The sequence below is a fragment of the Rousettus aegyptiacus genome, unplaced genomic scaffold (assembly GCF_014176215.1).
Source record: "Rousettus aegyptiacus isolate mRouAeg1 unplaced genomic scaffold, mRouAeg1.p scaffold_m13_p_19, whole genome shotgun sequence".
Taxonomy (NCBI): Eukaryota; Metazoa; Chordata; class Mammalia; order Chiroptera; family Pteropodidae; genus Rousettus; species Rousettus aegyptiacus.
This window is the reverse complement of record NW_023416294.1, coordinates 2,681,214-2,702,967: the sequence shown is the minus strand read 5'-3', so window position 1 is coordinate 2,702,967 and position 21,754 is coordinate 2,681,214. Positions and strand designations below refer to the sequence as shown.

Genomic DNA, 21,754 nt, shown 5'->3' with positions numbered 1-21,754 from the left:
GTATATTAATTAAAGACCCGAGTGCTGTTCGATACTCGATGTTTAGGTACGAGGAGGAACAAGGGTTAGCGAGCTGGGCGGGAGGCAAAGGCTTCAGAACAAGGCTCACGATGTGGAGGTCGTGGGATTCCATACTCGAGCACCGAGGAAAAATGTGGGGGCGTCTGCCCCGGCCACCAAGAGGCCGGCTTCTGTCTCTGGGTCCCACGGTGCAAAAACAGCCTGCCAGGCTCACGCAGAAGGCTCCGAAGTGTGGCCGTTTGGGACAGCTTGAGGCGATATTAGAAGAAAATTTATACTCTTAGATATTTGTTCTTAATAAAGAATGAAAACCAATAATTTCAACATCGTTTTCAAATACCTAGAAAGAGAAAGATAAAAGAAACCAAAGGAGTCTATGGCCACGCCACCCTGAACACGCCCGATCCCGTCTGATCTCAGAAGCTAAGCAGGGTGGGGCCTGGTTAGTACTTGGATGGGAAACCAGCTAGGAAGACTGGGTGCTGTATGCATAAAAAATTAAAAAAAAAAATTTAAAAAACAGGAAATCAGAGTGAATTAACAAAAACAAGTAAATTAGTCGCAAACACAAAACAAGACAACTGATAAATCTCAAAGTTTTTTTATTTTAAAAGACAAACTATTCACCTCGTTTTAATAGCAGAATATATAAAAGTGAAAAAATAATAATAAAGACAATCACAGATTCAGAGGAAATTGAAAGAATCGTAAGAGTATAATATTTCTTAACTGTATGTAAATAAATTTAAAAGCCTGGATAAAATGGACAGTTTTTAGTAATCAAACACAGACTCACAAATACAGAGGACAATTTGGTGACGGCCAGAGGGGAGGGGTTTGGGGGGCTGAGAGAGTGGGGTGAAGGGTTCAAGAAGTACAAATTAGCTGTTGACAGATGGTCACGGGGATGGGGAGCTTGGCAGAGGGAATGCAGTCGGCAGTAATACGCTGGCCAGGGGGAGGACCAGGGGAGGGAGGGAGCAATTGGGGGGATCGCTTTATGAACTATAAATGTCTAACCAACATACTGTATACTTTTAACTAATAAAAACTAAAATTTTTGAAAAAGAATAACTTTTAGAAAACACAGAATGTCAAAACTGACAGGAGAAAAACAAAGAAAATGAGATCATTTAAATGGAAGTAACACCCAAAATGGTCAAAGGTATTCACTAAAAAAAATAACAGGCAGAGAGTTTCGCAAATTCTGCCAAAACTTAAAAAAAAAAAAAAAAGATAAGTCCAAAGGTATTCGAATTGTTTTTGGATGTAGAAAAAGAAAAATAAATTTCAAAAAATGTTTCTGAAATAAATATAATATTGATTCCAAAATCTAAGACAACAAATCATCTTATTTTAAATATTAATGCAAACATTTCAACATTAGCTCCAGAATCCAACATGAGACTAATGAACTAATACAAGATGATCAAGCATGTTTTCTCCCAGAAAGAAAAAGATAATTAAATAGCAGATCAATTGTAGGCATATATCTTCTCATTTTATGGATCTCGGCGGAAAAATTTAATGATCATCTCTATAGATACTGAAAAGGGCATAATCCAGAATTCAAACATCATTCTTTATTTTTTAAAAAAAAGTCAATAAAATAAAACATAAGGACATTCCTCTTGGTAAAACATAATAAGCTTAGTCTAAATATTAATGGTGAGGAAAAAAGAAACATCTACCCCAGCCAGCCCTGCTATATAACATTTTACGGGCAATGTTAGTCAATTCAATGATGTAAGAGAAAAGATGCTCGACAAAACGTTGGAAACTGAAGGTAAAAGCATCCTTATTTGCGGATGATGATCGTATAACCAGGAAAAGCTATACAGCAAACTGAGAGAGAACTTAGCAACGTAAAAATCACATAATTAACATTCGGAAATCATAGAGCTTTCTTATACGTAAAACAACAACTTAGAAAAAATACCGACTGAAGCAATCGCAGAATGTGAACGAAAAGGTGAAATACCTAGGAACCCACAGGACGTGCGCACACCTGTTAGAAAGAGACTTTAACACCCCAGGGAGAGACATGAAAGTCTAGAACGAATGGAAACTTCCCCTGTGTTCTCGGCTGGAAGAGTCGACACTATCGAGAGATCAGCCCGCCCTACGTCGTTTACAAATTTAACAATCCAATTAACGCGCCGGCTTTGTCAGATCCCCTTTGCTCCCCGCCTTTTCTCTGCGCCCCACTTGCCCACGAGGCTAAGACCCAAAGACAGGGGCTTCTGCCCAAGCGTTCTGCGCAGGGGCCGGGCGACACCTCCGCCCTCCCTTTTAACGTGGCCTCGTCATGGCTCCCACGAGGTTGTCTGTTTAATCGTGTTCTCAGCCCCCTGCTTTGCCCCGTGGCGGGGGGCTTCACGAAACACCCAAATCGTGTCGCTCTGTGGAGCCCCACTTCCCAGAGCTGCCGTCCGTAAACAGCTTTCCCTCCTCCGCTGTCAAACCTTCAAATCACAGCGACGGGGACTGTAGTTTCGTCTGCCCTCAGCACCTCTCACGTCGAGCTGCACTCTCGTCCTCAGACGGGTAGCTGTCTCGCCCGTCGCAGCCTGTGCTTGGCTCTGAAGGCACTGCGCTGGCTTTTCCTGTCCCCTCCCCCCTTCATCTTCGCAGACTTGTCCCCGAGGCAGACATCGCTTCCCTAGTGGGAGCGAGGACCCTGCTTGGAGGCATGCTCGCCCCCTCAGAAAGCATGGGGACAGCTTCAGGGCCTCCGTCAGCTCTCTTTGGAACGTCTCGTTGGCGTTCGAGCTGGGCAAAAGGCGGCCCATCCCTTAACACTGTCCCCGATTAATCAGACCCCGGCATAAGTAGCTGCTCTATGCGCAGAGCTTGGTTTCCCATGGGGCCTTGGTTTCAGACGGTCCTTGTTTTTTTCCTGAGGTTGTAGAGTTTGCCTAGACCCCCGGGGATCTGAGCTGCAACCCCGTAACCTGCAACGAATCCTTTCCCCCACCTAGACGATGCTACCCTCCTATTTGGACGCGTGAGGACCTTGCTGAGCGAACCCAAGAAGGGGATTCAGGTAAGACCGGCGCCGAAGGCGCGCTGCTCTTCACCTGTTTGCAACTAACCCAGACCTCGGAATTCCTGCGTCCCCAAGCCGGTTTTTAAATGGTGTGAGTGGCACCCCACGTTAAGATCTGACATCTGCTGGTCAAATAATCCTACCACGAGCTGCCCCTGTTTGTTCTGGGTGGGAGAAGGGAGGTGTTCAACTTAAGCATTTTTTCCCCTTAATTCCTTTTACACTGTGCATTGCCTCGGGGCTCCAGATTAGGCCCAATACATCACAATCCACATGAGCGCCTTGACCTTCCTCTCGGCAAGATGCCACCCCCCCACCCCCCGCTGTGTTTTAGCCACTGGGCGATGAGAGCCAGCGTCATTTTAACTTCCTGCAAATTGTCTTTCAATGAGAGCTTCATCCATACGATCTGCGACAAAATGGCCTGAGGGGACCGTCCTCCGTCTTACCTCTTGTCCACCTGAGATGTGTGTCATTAGCCTCTCTCCGCGTAACGCTGACCCAGGGGGACAAAGGTACAATCTATTGCGCCACGTGAGAAGCCTTCTGACTCTGAGACACCTTTATGATCGGACCATGTCGGTGCCATGCATATGTTAGTGAAATCCGTCACTGATTTAGTGCCATGGACGATGTGAGTTTTCCATTCCGATGGCTTTGTGTAATAACAGATAATCTATTATAAGTCTCTGTCATCCTCCGGCTTTTCAACTTGCGAATTGCACGGTCGTAGAGTCCTATAAATGACTCTTGTCTCTTGAGAAGCATTGATGATCCTCGGATTTACAAATGTCTACAGCTAGCGCTAGCAATTAACTATATACTTAGCATCGGGTAGGTTGACAGATTGTCTCTGATCTTTATTCATAGTCATAAGGGTATTGAATTTGTTGTCACCCAATTCCAAAGGGTTTTCTCCAGAAAAGAAAAAATACCTACTTGGAGTTTGTATTTAAGCATGTATTTAAGTATCGTAGATCAGAGTGTTTAAATGTGATAGAAGTCAACATCTATCCTGCAGAGTATATAGATGGTCTCATTGCCCCAACTCAGAGAGAAAATGCAAGGCAAAAAGGCTTAAATGACAAGAGTGAAAAAAAAAAAAAAAAGTCTTTCTAATGACCAGAGCTGCCAAACGTGAAAGCATTGCCCTCGGGAACACCGAGACTTCAGGACACTGAGCCAAGGCCGGACGGCCCATGGCGAGCCTGCAAGAGAATTTTTCCACTGGGCGGGAGACCAGGCGAGGCCTCTGAAGTCCTTTCCAATGGAAAGTCTATGAAGTCCTCATTCCCCTTCTCCAAACGAAATGCCTCGGAGGGTTTTTCTTGCTCTCGGTTCATCTTGCCAACAAAAGCGAAGGGTGACGGACGGGCATGATCCAGGAATTCTCCCGACTGACTTCGAACCTCATGCCGTTTTCTTGGTGCAAAACATGAGTGCCCACGTTCACCCGACCCTTCAAGCACTCGGCGTCGGTTACGAAGGCAGAGGAGGGAGGGGCGAGCTTTTTTGTGGGGAGCCATCTGGGGACAGAAACGACGTAGCGAGGCGAAGCCACAAGTTCTAACTTCCGTCAGGAGCATCGGGAACTGGGCAACGATTTGGGGCCGGGGGGAAGAAGGGGCGTCATGGTAAACCCTCCCGTCAGCTGATCTTCCTTCCAGGCCGCGTGGCTGACCACCGCAAAGACTCTCTCTTCCCTCTTAGCCTTTACCTCAATGTGGCGCAAGTAACAAATGGTTAGGTCTGCCTTCGCTTTTCTACAGTTAATTGAGAGTCACGCACGAGCTGGCTCCTGTCCCCCTGCAGTGCAGACAACACACGGGTAACTGTCCCTACGGACCAACAGCGTTCCCCCAAATTCCAGGCTCTCATGACATCATTGTGAGGCTGTCGCTTTTCCTTAGGGAGACCAGTTTCCTGCAAAAAAAAAAAAAATGTCGCAGCTACGGCGTTTGTTTGCTCAAAGACCTACGAGCATCATCCCGAGCTTTCTGGCACCTAGCGCTATTCACGTACGTTTTCGCTGCGTACGTATCGCCTTGTCTGCGTTTGCCCAGCCGGGCGCGTCCTCGGTGCGTCTATGAAAACACCTGCCGCCCACCATGTCATCTCTGTCCGCCTGGCGCGATGACCCACGTTTCTTCCACTCTCTATGCACTTCCTGGCGCCCTCCTCCGCAGCAGAACCTCGTATCCCAAACTACGTTTGCATCGGCGTCCCTCGGAGCCGTCGCCACGGACATGTGCAGCCGGAGAGCCCTGCGTCGTCGGGGACGGTGCCATGCATTGCCGTCTGCACGCTCGCCGGGCTCCGTGACCGACCGCAGACCGGGCAGCAGCCGGGGTCGGGGAGGCAAAGGCGGCAGCCGGCGTTCCGATGGGCTTGCCGCTTGTGTCGTGAGCCGCTGGCGTTGGAACGTGCTAGCCAGGATCGGTGCTGTGGTTTTGTTTTTTTTTATTATTATTTCTGTCTCTTCCAGGCGTTGCCTTCGACGGCCTGTCGTATCATCTTCGCTCACGGTGCCGCCAAAACGCACCGACTGAATCTTTCTGATCGTCCATCACATCTCAGTCCTCGGCTTGATTTGATCACGTTTCCGTTTCCGTCGATCTCTCTCCAAATCCGGTCTTTCCGAGACTGCAGGGTCGAAAAGATTCGTCACGATATTTTCTTTGAGTCTCACTGATTTCTTTCTGCAAGGTATGGTATGACCTTGAAGTAGACCACAAAATCTTCCCAGAATATAGTATTTTAGAGTCATTTTCACCGACATAATTGAGAATAATAGTACTTACTAGATTGACTGTATTTCTCAAAATTTAGGACGGTGGAAAGCTTCATCTATCCCTTTGTGATGACCTTGACAGGAATTTGTGTTACCAATTATTTTCCATTTACATTTACATATAATAAAATTCCAGTACGGCTGGTACTTTTAGAAGTAATGCTGAGGTTATGTACATAAAAAATACAGATAAAAAAAGCAATTCACACAACAACTAATAGAGGTTCGATCAGAAATCAAATCAAATACCAGCAGCTGAGTCAAGAAAAATAAATTTCGATCTTCATTTTTTTTTAAAAGAAATAAAGTACAATTCCATTAAAACCACATTTCTCAGAATACCACGTGTTCTGACTTTCTTGCCTTGCTAACTCATGCATGGCTTTTTATTGCCGTTATTCGTTATTTCTAGAGATTGAACAACCATGCGCTTTCTTCCCCGAGCTGGAGAAACTGCAGGTTTTCATAGCCTCGGGGTCTGTATTCAATGAGAAAATACAGTGACGAGAAAGGAACGGCTTGAGCGATAGGGGTTTATCTCTGCCACACTGTCAGCGGGCATGTGGCCAAGAGCCGGTGGCCCTGCCCGCGACGCCCTGAGCCCCCGGCCTCCGCATCTGCTCACGGCTCATCACGAATCACACATGTGGCCTCACGGTCACGACGGCTGTGGCGCGTCCGGGCTCTCACACATAAGCGAGGGGAAGGGGTGCTCGGTGGAGTCTGCCCCTGTCCATCGGGGGACCGAGAGCTTCGTAGGACCTCACCTGGCAGGTGCCAAGTCACGTGGGTAGAACCACCGGTCACAAGCCAACTCCCGAAGAACTCAGCATCACCTGATTAGTGAGCTCATCACGGGAGCGGGAAGCCATCCTGTCCTAAGGCTCTGCCTGGGCTGGAAGGTACGGGTGACCCAGGGTGCACATACACTGAGCAGCAGGAGTCTCTGGGACCGGCGCGCATGGTCGCCACCAAAACTCTGCTTCCTTCTGCCAAGCACAATGCAGCAGAAAACATGGAAGCCGGGCCCCGAGCCCTTTAGGGTTCTCGGCAGAAGTTCAAAGTCGCAAGCGATGCATCAGACGCTATCGGGTAATGTCACCTGGGTTGAGGAATGGGCAACATTGGAAGCCACTAGAGGTGTAGAAGGCTCTGGAAGACGCTCTGATGGGACTTCCCAATGGCGTGCCACAGAGTGCTGGGTCCTACGGAGGGAGAATCGTCAGTTGCTACGGTCGGAGAGAGAAGGAAGGATTTGGGGAGGAAGAAAGAATGGAAGAGAAGAAGCGAGCAGGGAGGACGGACGGAAAGTAAAACTTTACACCCAACTACGCAGTCGCGTTTCCTCTCGCCATTGCTAAAACATGGACTGAAGAAAAAGCCACAGGCCGGGCGCTGGGCTCACGGTGCTGGACGGGCGGGGCGCCCAAAACGCCCTCGTGGAGACCGCGTTGCCGTGAGAAGAACAGCCTGCCCTCAAGGAACGTGGACCAAGACAAAAAAGCTACAAATTAACCAAGACATGAAAGCTACAAATTAACCAAGACGTAAAAGCTACAAATTAACCAAGACGTTATTCCGAGAGATGAGAGTTTGTAGGCAGGCACAGTACTCAGTGCCAACCTGCTCGATACAAAGCTCATGATTTGAAATGTTCGCGGATTGCCTCCTGTGGGGAAACTGGTCCACGACATAACTCCTAGACGGAAGGTGCAACATCTTCTCCACAGGATGAACCAGTGATTGACAGCCGACTACTGATCGCCAGCATCGCACGCTGCTTGGCTTAAGGCTGACCTTTAACCCAATACTATTTCACAGAGATCAAAACGAGCTCCTCCACACGGGCTCCAAACCCTGCCTGTGAGGGCACAGTATGAGAAATCTCTCACTGGACACCTTCGCTGTAGAAACGCTAACGGTTCTAGTTGACCCGATGCACACTTAGCAAGAGTCCACGGGGAGTTGCAACAGCTACCCCCCACCTTCTGCCCCTCGGAGAATGTTCCGTGTCCCACAATGGGGAAGAAGAGATGCAGAAAGTGCCTCACCATTGAATATGGGTGGCGAAGACACAGTCGAACGAAGCTAAGCGACTTTCTACACCATAAGCCTTCAAGACGTGAGCATGTATTGTGACTATCTAAGAGCGGACGGCAGTTTCGCAGAGAAATGTCACGCGACGAGATTCGGGGAAATCTCAGGGGAAAACTCAATCGCCACGGCCTCCGGCTTTCATGCTTAATGTGCAATATCTATATTTAAATATCTGTACTTAAAGATCTAGGTTTAAATAGCTATATTTAAAAAGCTTGGGATATGAGTGGCATCCACCCTGGACGGCAGACCGATGGGTTGCCAAGGTCAGTTCTGGGGGCCGTGGCGAGGTCCGGGTTGCTCGGGGGAAGTCCAAGTACACGGAGGACTCCCGCAGAAGAACCTTGCTCTTCCAGGGTCTCGCCATATCCGGCTCCGAATTGCCTGGCTTATAAGACACTTGCGTGAGCGACAGAGAAGGAAGCCCGTGGGATTCTTTCACCCTCACGGTGACGTCTAACGCCTCCGACGTAAGCCACCACCGCATCTGGCGAAAGCAAGGAGGTGTCACTTCTGAGAATAGGTGATAAAAGCCTGTGCTTACGAGAGACCGAGGCGGATGATGTGGTCGCCTCGGGCTGGAAGTTCGAAGAGGCGGGAGCCATGGCTGAAAGGTGCGGGGCTCCTTCGAGGGCGGCGAAAACGTCCTAAGGCCGATCATGCCGATCGGCGCAAAGACGTGCAAATCCACCCAAAGCTACGGAACCGTATGGATTCGACGGGCGAACCGTAGGACACGCGAATCACGTCCCTTCCTTCGCTCCGACATCTCTCCGATGTTGATACTTCCTTCAAGCCCGCCTATTTCCTTTTTTTATTATTATTAAATTTATATAAAATTCAACACCGGTTAATAAAAAAAAAAACTTGTATTTTCTAAAGAATACAAAACGCACCTTCCAGCGGCACACTATCTCTGCCCCCAACGTGACTTTTCCTGACTAGAAATTTCTTGGGCACAAGCAGACTTGTCAGTATGTTATTCTATCGTCGACGTATAGTTGACCTATCAGAAAGATTCCTTTTAAATCACTTTTTGGGGAAAAAAAAGTTTCGTATCAAGCAGGTTGGTGCCGAGTAACTTGCCTCCCTGCAAACTCATATTTCTGCATAAATGTTTACTGATTTGCATTTATTTTATTCATCCTTTGCTGTGTCCATCATCGCTATATTTGCCCTTACATCGCTGAGGAATTTCTCCCCACTTTTTGTCAGTTTCCGAGTTTCGTTACATGGCATTGTACTTTTCGACATAATTAAAGGTGCAACTTGTATTAACTTGTTACCCAACAGCCATTAACTTAGATTTCCGATCATCTGCTGTGTGGTAATATTGTAATCACATTTCGTTGCTCAGCACCCTTTAGGGGGCAGCCTCCGCAACCCCTTCCTCGCCCACCTTTTGGATCTTCAAGCATCCTGGCCCAGCATCTTTAAACTCATTTTCACTAGATTTACTGTCTTTGTAAGCCTGAGAAAGTTATTACAGTGTTTAAAGCCCTGGCCTTATTACTAGACATCCTGTAGCAAAGAAAAATTGGTTCTCGTGTTTAGAGGCTGTAACTCAGGTGAACTTTGTTTCACTCAACGCTCTTTTTTTTTTTTTTAATCATCCTTGGACGAAAGGAAATTGATGTGAAAACGTTCTCGTAGATAAATAAAGGCCAACAGAACAGAGAATGAATCATGACACAACACACCAAGAAGCTACGAATGACGGGAAGACGTCGAGAAGAGTTTCGCAGGCGAAGGAAGGCGCGTGGGGGTGGCCCAGGCCCTCCGTGGTGAGGTCTGCATTTCTCCGGCTGCCGCCCGAGGGGGATGGCTTACATTCCGCTCCCACAGCCCTGCGCGCTCAAGCGGCCCACGATCTGACGGATGCTTTGTGAGCTCAGATGCCTCGTCCCAGAACCAGTCAGATGTGGCTCTGCTGCAGAATACGTTTTTAGAAAGCAGTTAATCAACTTTAAGAAAGCATCATCTGAGAGACAATGAAATTCATTTTTCATAGCTGCTGCTTTCACGGGCTCTTTGGCTTGCAAAATCATCCGTTACAGAACCATCCGTTTAGATCTAGTTCACATCCATATTTCTTAAATTAAAAATGAGTCTGATAGGAAATCGGAAAAACAAATGGGCTCTTTTTAAACCCGCGTGCGTGTGCGTGCGCGTGAGCGTGAGCTTGCATGCGCACGTGTGCACGCGCGCACGCACACACACACACACACACGCACACTCAATTGCTGGCTTTCCTCTCCAAAAAGCTCCTCCAGTTTCAGAACACAATATCTCCTGAGTCATCAGCTTGCATGTCAAATTCTCGGTGACCCGAAGCAAGGGGACTATGGTAACGGGCGAGCCTTCAACAAAGAGCAGATTCTCCTGCGCTCGGAGGCAGCACTGTGAGCTGGGCGCTGTCGGAAACCAGTGGGAGCCGTGCTGGGTTTTTGCACGTGTTTTTTTTTTCCTTTAATGCATGTCATTCCACATTGGAAAGTACAGAAAAAGACTTCGTGACTCTCTCTCTTTATGCAACCTCTCTCCCCGAAAGGAAAACAACTGAACTCCTTGTGCTCGGTCTGGGGCATTCCAGGAACTCTTTATAGCTCCGACTGAAATTCACCAGACCAGCCTGGTCACGCCCTCAGCCTTCCCGACCCCTCCATTCATGCAAACCTCAGCACCTGCCAATCTCCCGGTCCACTCACGGCCAGCACACACGCCACTCCCCAGGAATGTCCCCAAGCGGGCGTAGAAAGGGGATTTGTCAAAACTCGAGTTGCACTGATTTTTTGTGTCGGGGTTTAATGGGCAGATGGTGCCACTCGCCTCCGGGGAACCTCCGTGTGGGGTGAGTGCTCTCTGTTCCATGCAGAGGCTGAGAAGCAGGGGAGAAGTGAAGTCACGTTCCTCCCGACGACGTCCCCACAGGTCGATAAAAAACCCTCGGCCTGAGCACCCTCTGCACGCTTCTAAGAGTCCAACGTCCCGTTCTGCTTGCAGAGACGTTGCGTAACGCAGACCCGGGCACTAACCAGGGAGACAGACTCATTTTCCATACGAAGTCCCCCTTCTTCGTGCTTTCTCGTCCTTAAACTTCCTTGCTGCCGTCTCGTCCCCTGGTTTCTATTCGTGTTCTGAAAATTGCATTCGCTCCGTCTCAGCTCTCTTCCTCCGGGAAGTTTAATGCGGCACCGGCGCGGCGTGATCATTGCGAGCCGCTTAAAGTGCCTGCTGTGGGATCGGGGACAGGCTTCCGCACCCCTCTGTCCGTCGCTCTGGCCTCTGTAATACGAGCACGGCGATGTCGCTCATCGCATGGGGAGGTGACGGGCGAAAACATGTACAGCTCTTGTCGCTTCCTTACCGTAGCTGTGGAGCTGGAGCAGGAAGGGATGTCCCTTAGCTAAAACGTCTCCGTGGTACCAGGCTGGCGCCGCGCCCCTGCAGGCAGAGCCAAGCGCGAGGGGAAACGTATTTTTCCACATCCCGTCTCTCTTCCCCAAGGGCGGGAAAGCCGGGGTGGAAGCCAGGAAGGGAAGAGGCACACGACACCACTGTCAACCTTATCTACGGCACGGCCATTGCCAAGGTCACGAAAACTGCTACAGGACCGAGGGCCCTCCCGCAGAGTGGGCCGGCACACAGGGAAGGTCCCCCCTTCAGGTGAGACATCGCCAGGTGGAAAACATACCTGTCCCCGCTCAGAGAAGGAGCGGGAACGGAGCGGGGGGTCGGGATACAGCCGGGTGCCGGACACGCAGAAGCAGCCAGGGCTCTAGTCTCAAAGGGGAGACAGCAACGAGACGACCGTGGAGGGCTGGCTTGCTCTGCAGGTTCTGCGGACGGGGCGTCTCATGCTCCCTCCGAAACAGGAGGCGTGGCCCTGGAGCTGTGCAAGGTGCGAGACGGGCCTCTTAGGGACAGCCGTAGGCTGACGCGTCTGCCCCACCCACGAAACAGAGAAAGAAAAAGCACCCACGGGCTCCATGACAAGGAGGCTTGCCGTCTCCCAGGCTGCATCATGCAGAAGCAAACGGTCATCGCGAGAGGTAGTAAACTGAGACTCGCACTGTGCTTGGTTTGGAACCAGAAACCAAGGAATTCACATAAAACCTCAAGGAGGACCAGCAGGAGCAAATGTAATATTTGGAGATCGGAGACAGCCCGGAAAAGGCGCACGGGACTGCCCATGAACATTGCCTTTTGAAGATGAGCTAGAAAAAATGAAGCGCCAGGAACAGCCCGAGGAACGGAAATGCCTAGAACAGACCATAAAACTGGCCTATAAACAGAATTAAACAGCAGAGAAATAATAGTACAATCATAAAATACTATTTTTTTCCAAAAAAAAGAAATACTTAGAGAAAATGTAGAGAATTTCAGAAAGGTACACACATGCACATGCAAAAACGCACATTTGTTCACTGAATAAAAAAGTCGATGAGGCAATGGAAGGTTCCAGTTTCCAGAAACAGAGGTCGGCTCCCGCTGCCCACTGCAGATGACGAAACTCAGGGTGGCCTGTGCCATTTCAAATCACCCGAAAGTTGTGAAGGGCTCGGAAGCCAGAAGGGGCCTCCCAGGCTGGTTTTCAGATGGACACCAGGGATTCGAGACAAGCGCCAAAAGCAGACACCGAAGCCTTCTGTGCCCTCGCCACAGTCTGAGAGCGGGGACGGCCGTGGGTCCCAGAGCAGGAAATGCATCGTGAGTACAGAAGCCCGGTGGGGCTCCCAGGAGACCCTGCCCTGGACGCTGGCATACCAAAGGGGTTGTGCCCATCAGACAAGGTGCTATGGATGGATGGATGGATGGATGGATGGATGGATGGGTGGGTGGGTGGGTGGATGGATGGATGGGTGGATGGATGGATGGACGGACGGACGGACGGACGGACGGATGGGTGGGTGGGTGGGTGGGTGGATGGATGGATGGATGGACGGACGGACGGACGGACGGGTGGGTGGGTGGGTGGGTGGATGGATGGATGGATGGACGGACGGACGGACGGACGGGTGGATGGATGGATGGATGGATGGATGGATGGACAGATGGACAGATGGATGGATGGATGGATGGGTGGATGGATGGATGGATGGACAGATGGATGGATGGATGGATGGATGGATAGATACATACATACATACATACATACATACATATATACATTGATAGATGAAAGAGATGAATAGATGGATGGATAGATGATATAGATGATGATGATGATAGGTAGGTAGATAGATAGATAGATATAGAACATAGATGATTGATAGGTAAATAGATAGATAGATATAGATAGATAGATGATAGACACATAGACAGATAGACAGATATAGATAGATACTAGATAGATAATAGATAATAGATGGATGAATGGATATGTACGTACGTACATACATACATACATACATACATACATACAAAAATCTATTTAGGTTCCTGCCTTACCCTAGGATCATAAATAAATTTCAACTGCGCTAAAGTCCTAAATGTGAAAAGCAAAACTTGAAGAGTGTATAAAGAATTCCTACAAATCAATAAAAACGTAACCAAAAAAACGAGCAAAGGATGATATGAAAAGGCATGCCCCAAACAGCTATGAGTGAAAGTAAAATTAAAGCAATAATGAAAGTCTGTCTCGCTCGCATCAAATGGGCAAAAACGTAAAAGCTCGACGTACGAAGTGTTGGCAAAGACGGGGGCAGTGGACCATCTCAGCGACTCTTTCTGGAGCCGTGCTCGGTTAACAGGAAATTTTGACGCCTGCCCGAAGGCGTGTGTCTATGCCCGTGTCCAGCATTCCGGTATCGCTCAAGGCGATGTCACTGCCAGGAAGATCCGGCTTGTCCGGCACAGAGAAACTCGAGCCGGGAGACACACAGAACGTCGCCCATGAATGCTTCCTGCAATAGGGAGATTGTGAACGAGCCGTGGTGTGCCAATAAGAGAAAGGAAAATGCGTGACAGTTCCCCGTGGGTCTCTCGCAAGATGCTGCCCACCCTGCCGGCAGAAGTGCTGGTGGCGGCCGAGTCGTCTCTACAAGGGTGCTTGTAGAGGGAACAGGCTGGCGTCTCTCTCTGGAGCGAAGTTCCTGCAGAGTGGCTCACTTCCCCTTAGGAACGATGTGGGTTTGCCACGTCCAGGGACCCTCGGCTGGGGCACAGACCCACTGCAGGTGCACCGTATACTTGGAGCCCTCTGGGTCATTGTCAAGGTGAACAGGTGCAGCTCATGCCATTTACCGTGCCATGAGGAACAAAGCCCTTTGTTTCTGACCCCGGAGTCCCGTGTCTCCCGCCAGCCTCCGTGAACCTGCGGCAGGCCGAAAGGTGAGCCTGAAAGTGGTCAAACCTCTCCTCGGTTCTGGGCAAATGCGCATTGCAAAAATGCATACGATTCTCCACAAGACAGACACGGCATATGGAAGGGACCTTGGAAGAACCACATCGGCCCTGCGTTCACGCCCAGGCTCACCGTGGCAAGGACGGGGTGCGGGAGGACCGTGCTGGAAACTCTGACCACCCCCCCACCCAGGCTTTGTAATTCCTGGAGCAAACACGAAGATAGTAATTATTTTCAAACACGGCAAGATAGGATCACACAAGATTTGTCTTGTCCCTGTGAAGGAACTCACGCTCACGGCAGATCACAGTGTCATCGTAAACATTCTTGCTTGATTATTAAACTCATGCCTGATCCCAGAGAGCCAGGTCCCCAGGTGGCTCACACACCTGAGACTTGTCTCCTGGGGAAGGATGCCTCTTGCGCCCAACTCACCGGCCTCCTAGGGCAGCCACTGCTGCCATAGGCTTCCGGTCCAAGAATGCAGCCTTAGGACGTACATTATGCTGTTTCTCTCTTAAGACATTTTAAATCGACGGCAAACGAGGGGTTAGGATAACAAATCCATGACAACAGGAAATTTGTGGTGCAAAGTTACTAACAGATGTGCGATTTGAACAAGACTCTCGGTCAGGATTCCTCACGCAGAGCACTAGTGACGTTTGGGGTTGCAGGAGTCTATCTCGCGAGGGGTCCTGTGCTTCCTGGGGGCTTAGCAGCATGCCTGACCTCTACCCTGTAGAGACAGCAGCAGCCCTCGTCCCAAGCTATGTATGACAACATCAAATCTCTCTCCAGACGTCATCAAGGACCCCCTGGGGGCACCGTGGCCAGTGGCTAAGAACCACTGGTGGAAAGACAGACCGTTAAATGAAGGAACAGTTAGTTGTACAGCTGAGCTGCAGGGAGTTCAGCCGGGACATTTGCAGAGGGCTGGATATCGCAGGAGACGGGCGGGCCGTATAGCGTGGCACCGAAGAGGGTCTCAGCGGGGCACTCCAGGGCCAACGCAGAAGCAGGAAACGAGGGGACAGAGAGAAGTCTGCACGCGGAACAGTGTGGCGAGCACACATGTGTATGCATACGCACACGCACACACATGCACACACGCTGCGCACACACCCTGTCGCGCACATGCACGCACGCCCTACAGGCAGAAAGGCATGCAGCCAGACGAACACGTTCCTGAGGGCGGAGAGAGCGGTCCTCCAACAAAATCGCGGGGAGACCCCCCCCCACCACCCCCCAGCTGGGATGAAACCCAGGTTGCTGCCTCGGAACCCTGCCGACTGCCACCAAAGCCAGCCAGAGGCTCAGTGTCTCTCACGTGCCCGGAGCAGCGGGCAGGGGCACTTGAGGAAACCCTGCGCCAGAAACACAAAGACTGGGATAACGAGAAAAAGCGAATGTAGCCGAAATGTAGGCAGTGGTCCGGGGGTCGGGGGGCGAGAAAGGGAAGAATCAACCTGAGATGCTCAGACGGACTTTAGAGGACATTTTTTTCAAAACGGAAACCAAAATCCTCCTAATCAGAAAGAAACCTTTTCTGCAACGAACGAATGACAGAGTCATCAGAGCAGATGTGCAGACAAGTCCTTTTCTTCCCCAAAAGTTTCCAAGAATTGAAGGAAGCGCCCCAAAATCCCAGGGGCTTGCAGAGTACCGAAGAGAATCACGTGATCTTCAGCCCAGCACATCGCTGAGAAATTCTAGAAACGATGGTTTAATATAGCGTGCTAAAAATAGTGCGTAATACCTTCGAAGTCTCAATTTAAAAAAAAACACGAAAATTCTGCGCATTCACACTAGTGATGCAGTGTAAGAAGAGAGTAAAGACATTTTCAGATGGACAAGAACAGAATGGACTCCGCCCGCCTCCCTTCTTAACTGGGATGAGCTACCTCAAAATTATCATTGAATCAAGAAGGAAAAATCATTAAGATGCTGGGAACAATGAATGGCAACTACTCAGTAGGTCAAAATTCTACTTTCCAGTTTAGCATTTACAGATCCCAATACTGGGAGCTACCTTGAAGGTTTCTCGGTCCAACAGCCGCATCAAAACGGGGATCTCCATCCCTCTGCGCACACGACCAGCGCCTGGGGACCCGGCTCAACCCGCAACGCAGCCCGTTCTGTCGAGAGGCAGCGCTCGTTATTAGAACGCGCCCTCGTTCGGAACCCGAGAGGCTGCGCGCACGTCGCTTTCCGGCAGAACGGCCGGCGTGGCCGTCCGGGGCCGTAGGACGACCTCTGGTCGCTGCCAGACGGCGAGGCTCCTCGTTGCGGGCATCTGTCCCTCACCTGGCTAAGTATTCTCCACACCGGGGGCTCCAAGACATTCGACACCTGCCCAGGCGACGGGATGCTCCGGTCCCTCGGGCAACACCCGTTACCCCACCGACCCCCGAGTTCGTCGCGTCTGCTTTGCACACTGAGGCCACGCTCTGCGGAGATGGCTCGACTCGGTCAGGGAAAATGGGACATGGACCCGCTGGCCGTGGCCACGGGACGGAATCTCTTAGTCGGCTTCGAACCGTCGCCGAATGCCTCAGGTCCTGTGTCACGTACATCTCCGCTAACCCACCCTCTCCAAACACGTTCCGGCTCTAAACTCAATAGCGAACCTCGCGGTTCCCGGTACGTTTCATCGGGTTCCTGCCCGTGGTTTGAGCATTCTTTTTTTTCTCTAACTTAACACCTATTTCCACACGCATCTCAGGGGCCAGACCCTGAGGCTTTCCCAAATATTAACTCTCTCGGCCTCCATAGCGAAGCCGTGAAGCAGGTGCTAATAACGGCCACGTTTTACAGAGGCGTGACAGGTGAGTCGTGCGGTAACGCGCCACGAACCCTCAGCAGCCAGACTAAGGTGTTGCCCGCACAGGCCGGCTCAGACTCACTTCTCTTAAAAACAGCCCCCAGCAGCCGCGGGGGGCTGTCCGAATGCTGATTCTGCCACCCTGTGTGGGTGCCAAACTTCCCACCCGGGGGTTACCCACAGATCTGACAACCAAGTCTTCCACACGCGCCTCCAAAATGGCGGGGAACATTGAAGAAGATGAGAGCGAGAAAGCCCCCTCTGCGAGAACACGTCAGAATCCCAGCTGTGGGAACCCAGCCAGCACCCCACCAGGGAGCGTCTGCCTTCCTCCGCAACACTGAGGGACCCCTAAGTCCTGCGGGCCGTGCCTTCCATGACTTAGTGCACATGGAGAGAGTCTGGACCAGTGTTTGGGGGGTGATTTTCCCCCCAGTGGGCATGTGACAAAGTCCGAAGACACTTTGCATGGTCACGGCTTGGGGGGGGTGTTTGGGGGGTACTACTGGCATTAGAGCTGGAGACCATGGGCCATGCTAAACGTCCCATAGAGCACGGGACAGCCCCCTTCCCCAACGGAGAACCGTCGAGCCAAAATCAACAAGGTCGAGGTTGACAACACCCAATCTGGGCCACCGGGTTGTGTTACGAAGTCAAAAAGAGTAGCATGTGCTAAGTTGTGACGCAGGAGACTGACTGAGGAAAAGGTCCCCGTGAATGGGTAAATGGACCTTTTCACAGAAATTTCTGCGCATTGGCAAGGTGGGGAGAACCATGCGATGGAATCAGGAGTCTCGTCTGTCAGACACCTGCCTGCCTCAGTTTACCACCTGCGACGGTGGGGCGCGTCGGGCGCTATCCATCCTCAAATGCCGCACACAGCGACTTCCTCGTGTTTGCAATGCTAGAGGAAGCAGAGTATTTTTAAACAAGTAGTTGCTCGGATGCTCCCGCTAATGCGAGTTAAGAGTGTCAGCAATTACTACTTCGAAGCATCCGCCTAATTTCCCAGGTTCGCTTGTTTGCACTTGAATTACAGTGTTTTTATACACACTAATCTCTGATTTATGCTCCTCGAGATAAGCTTCCAATGTTATTTCTACTGTGTTTCCTTCCGCAAACACTACAAAGATGATTTATTTCTTCGCAAATGGAGCCGTCTAGCAGAATGCCACCGTGCAACGACTACTTTTTAATTATGTTTACTGTTTATTTTTATAACGTTCGCAAGAAATCAGAACTTTTCTTTGACATTTCCAATTTCTACCGTTATTTACTGGCTAAAAATAACGTAATTAATAAAGAGGAGAGAAAGAATTCCTCTTTTACTTTCCTACAACGACTCGGAATATAGGCCTCGATGGGTTGGACATCTCCAGTCTCCTATGCCGGGGTCCCCAGACCCCGGGCCGTGGCCTGTCAGAAACGGGGCCGCGCAGCAGGAGGTGAGCGGTGGGCGAGCGAGCGAAGCTCCATCTGTACCTGCGGCCGCTCCCCAGCGCCGGCATCGCCACCTCAGCCCCGCCTCAGATCCTCGGGTGTCAGGTGCTCATAGGAGCCCCGGTCCCTGATGCCACCAAATGTGGGGACCCCTGCTCTGTGCGGCCCAAGTCACAATTACAAGCCAGTGGCCTTTGCTTTCTCTGATTCTCAGTGGCCAGAAGACATTGCCTTAAAAATCTCTCAGTCGCATGATTGAAAAAGGATCTTTATACCTGACTTTCTTTCCGTTGCAGGTACCTCAGTAAGAAAGTGTTCGAAAGACATAGAAACGGGCTTGTGGCAGGTGACTGGAGAGAAGCCTGAAGAAAGTGGGGGTTTGCTTTGAATGGGGTGCTGTCAAAACCCGGAGGTAACTGTACCATTTGGGCATCTTGATGACTCTTGTCTAGAAGGCAGGAAGGGAGGACGAAGCTCTAAATAGTATAGAAGGAGGGGTCACGCATGTTACCCAGGAAAGCGGGCTGGCGGGTCCTTTCCGTGGGGGGCAGGATGTTCGTGACGTCACCCACGTTCAGACACAATCACGGAGCCATCTTGTCTTCTTCCTCGACCACTGCGGTTTTAAAGCGTCCTTGTCGGAGGCTGGAGTTCGTGTCAAACTGTTTCTGCTCCACGACGGAAGGCCGGGACCCAGCCGTGAAGGCCACGCCTGTTCCCGGCTGCTCCGGGCCTGTGCCGGCCAAAGATTTAATGAACCCCTTTATCTGATCCGTCCCTTCTGAAAGCCGATGTTGTCACGTCACCCTGTCTTCTGAGATGAGCAGAGACGCACATGGACTTGGGCATTGCGTTCGAGCTATTTAGCGAGGGCACCCTGCGTTCGGGTGAGAGCCAGTTACATCTCGGGGGGTCTCTGCTTTGCCCGGCCCTGTCTCTGCAGTGCTTGGATTTAGGGAGGTCCGAGGTACCCAGGAAAGAGGCCAGCGCGAAGAGAGGGTGTCCAGCACAGCGCTCAGCGGCGAACACCAACGCACCCACAGATGCTTCAGTGACTTACAAAATGCAGGAAGCTTGTTTTGGTCCAAAGCCTGAGCATTGGCCGTCCCTAGAGGTCCACGAAACATTTGCCTTTGAGACTCTGGCATCAGGAGTGACAAGAAAGGGTTTATGTGTCTCCGTTTAGTAAAAGAATGAGCCTCTTCCGTCGGCATCCTTTAACGGAATGTGTGGCCCTGATACAGTTTCTTTCCCAATACGGTTGGTTACTTTAAACGTCTTAAAGAATGAGGACAGAGGAGAAGCATTTGCGGATATTTTAAAGATCTTACCGTTCTCTTTTACCTATAAAAAGATTTTTCTCCCAAGGGAAAAATGCCTGCCGTCACGACGAAACACACAGAAAACTTAGTCCTATGTACGGACCTGGAGATCACTAAATTGGCTAATGGGTAATTCACTCAAGAACTTTTTTTTTTTTTTAAGGCAGTCATTTCAACGACGACAACAAGGAAGAACAATCCGGCAGCAGCCGAGCCGGGTGTAGACCGGACGTGGGCGTGAGGATGTCCCGGGTCGAGGTCTCTGCCATGTTAAGAGTTCCAACTGCTTGACACCGACCGACCCCCGACATTCTTCCTCTTGGTTGGACATGCCATCGATATTTTTAAACATGGCTATTAGCCCTCAGTTATTTTAACTGGTCAATTTTTTTTTTTAATTTAAAAGCGTTATTGGCATGACTCCTTTACGATCGACAGCTTCGTGACGTTTCACGTCCACGCTCCTGGAATGCACTGGCTCTGCCCATTTATTTTCCTCCCCCTCGAACGAAACGGGAAAGAATCAACGGAACGACCCGGATGGCCGTGACGACGTCGACGGAGCGCGGGCCACGGCGACACCCGGCGCGCTCGGCTTGCCAGACGGGCGTCCGCCCGTGTCCAGCATGGCAGAAGCGCTCGGGCGTGCAGGACGTTGTCAGGAAGCCGTCGTTTCGGGTTATTTCTGAAGGCGGGCCAGCTGCCAGGATGGGATGCGCATTAAACGACGCAGTAGCAACGTCAAATTTAGAGCCGGCTGAACTAAAAACAGAAAGAAATTCCCGCCCGTGGACAGTCATTTCGTAAAGACCGACGGGAGAGGCTTAGGACCGTGGAGTCATTTGATTCTGCTCCCTGACCCTTATGCAGGGCTTAACTTAAAACTTTTCCCCACAATTATGTTTATATCCATGGCCCGAATATCTTCCAGAAAGAAATTTTCACAGCTTCCTTTGGAGATTGCTCCCAGAGACCCAGAATAGGTCCACACGTGAGACTAGAATTCGGGGTACCTGAACTCTCTCCCTCCATATTTTTCTGGCCCTGACCTCTGTCGTTTAGGGTCATTCCTAAAAAACACAGAGGTGAGGGAGCAGACAAAGGACCAGGAAGGGGGCTCCGGTCCATGGAGCTTTCATTTGGAGAATTTTTCTTTAATCCCTGCGAAATTCTGGCTATGAACTTCTGGAAACTTTGCGGGGGTAGAATAATGGCTGCCTGCCCAGTTCCTAACAGTGCTGGGTACGTTCTCCTTTTTTGCCATGAAATGTTGTGGATTTGATGAACAAAGGCATAAATGTGTCATTTTTACCTCCTCAGAGTATTATTTGTGGTCAAATTATAACCCTGTTATATTGCATTAACATACTCATTTTTTCTCCTTTTGTCCATACATTATTCATTCTACAACCAATCAGGGCAAAATATAGATGGTATGTTTAATGTCTGGACAGTATTGAACTTAAAATGTGAATGGAAGACAAGCAATCAAAGTGATCGATTGGCCGAATTACAGGTCAATATTCTGATACTTTAGCGTATCGGTTAGCTTCTGCTACGTAGCAAGCGAACACAGAATTTCGGCATATATAATGATAATATATGCCGGTATATAATAATATGCACCGATTAGCTCACAGGTGTGGGAGATGGCTGGGAGCTGGCCGATCCGGGTTGAATTCAGCAAGGCGGCCCTCCTGATTTCACTGGGGCATGCTCATAAGTCTGGGGGTCAGCTAGCTTGGGCTCATTCTTTCAAGGCCCGTGACGTCACATCTGCCATCATTCCGTTGGCCAAAGGATGTCACACAGCCGAGCCCAACACAAAAGCGTGGCTAAGCGTGTTCTCCAGGGAACGCAGGTGAAG

General features: G+C 50.2%; 1 pseudogene; it reads left to right on the top strand.

Annotated features, from left to right (window-relative positions):
• Positions 1 to 393: 393 nt before the first annotated feature.
• Positions 394 to 512, top strand: LOC118613567 (annotated as a pseudogene).
• The last annotated feature ends 21,242 nt before the right edge of the window (positions 513 to 21,754 follow it).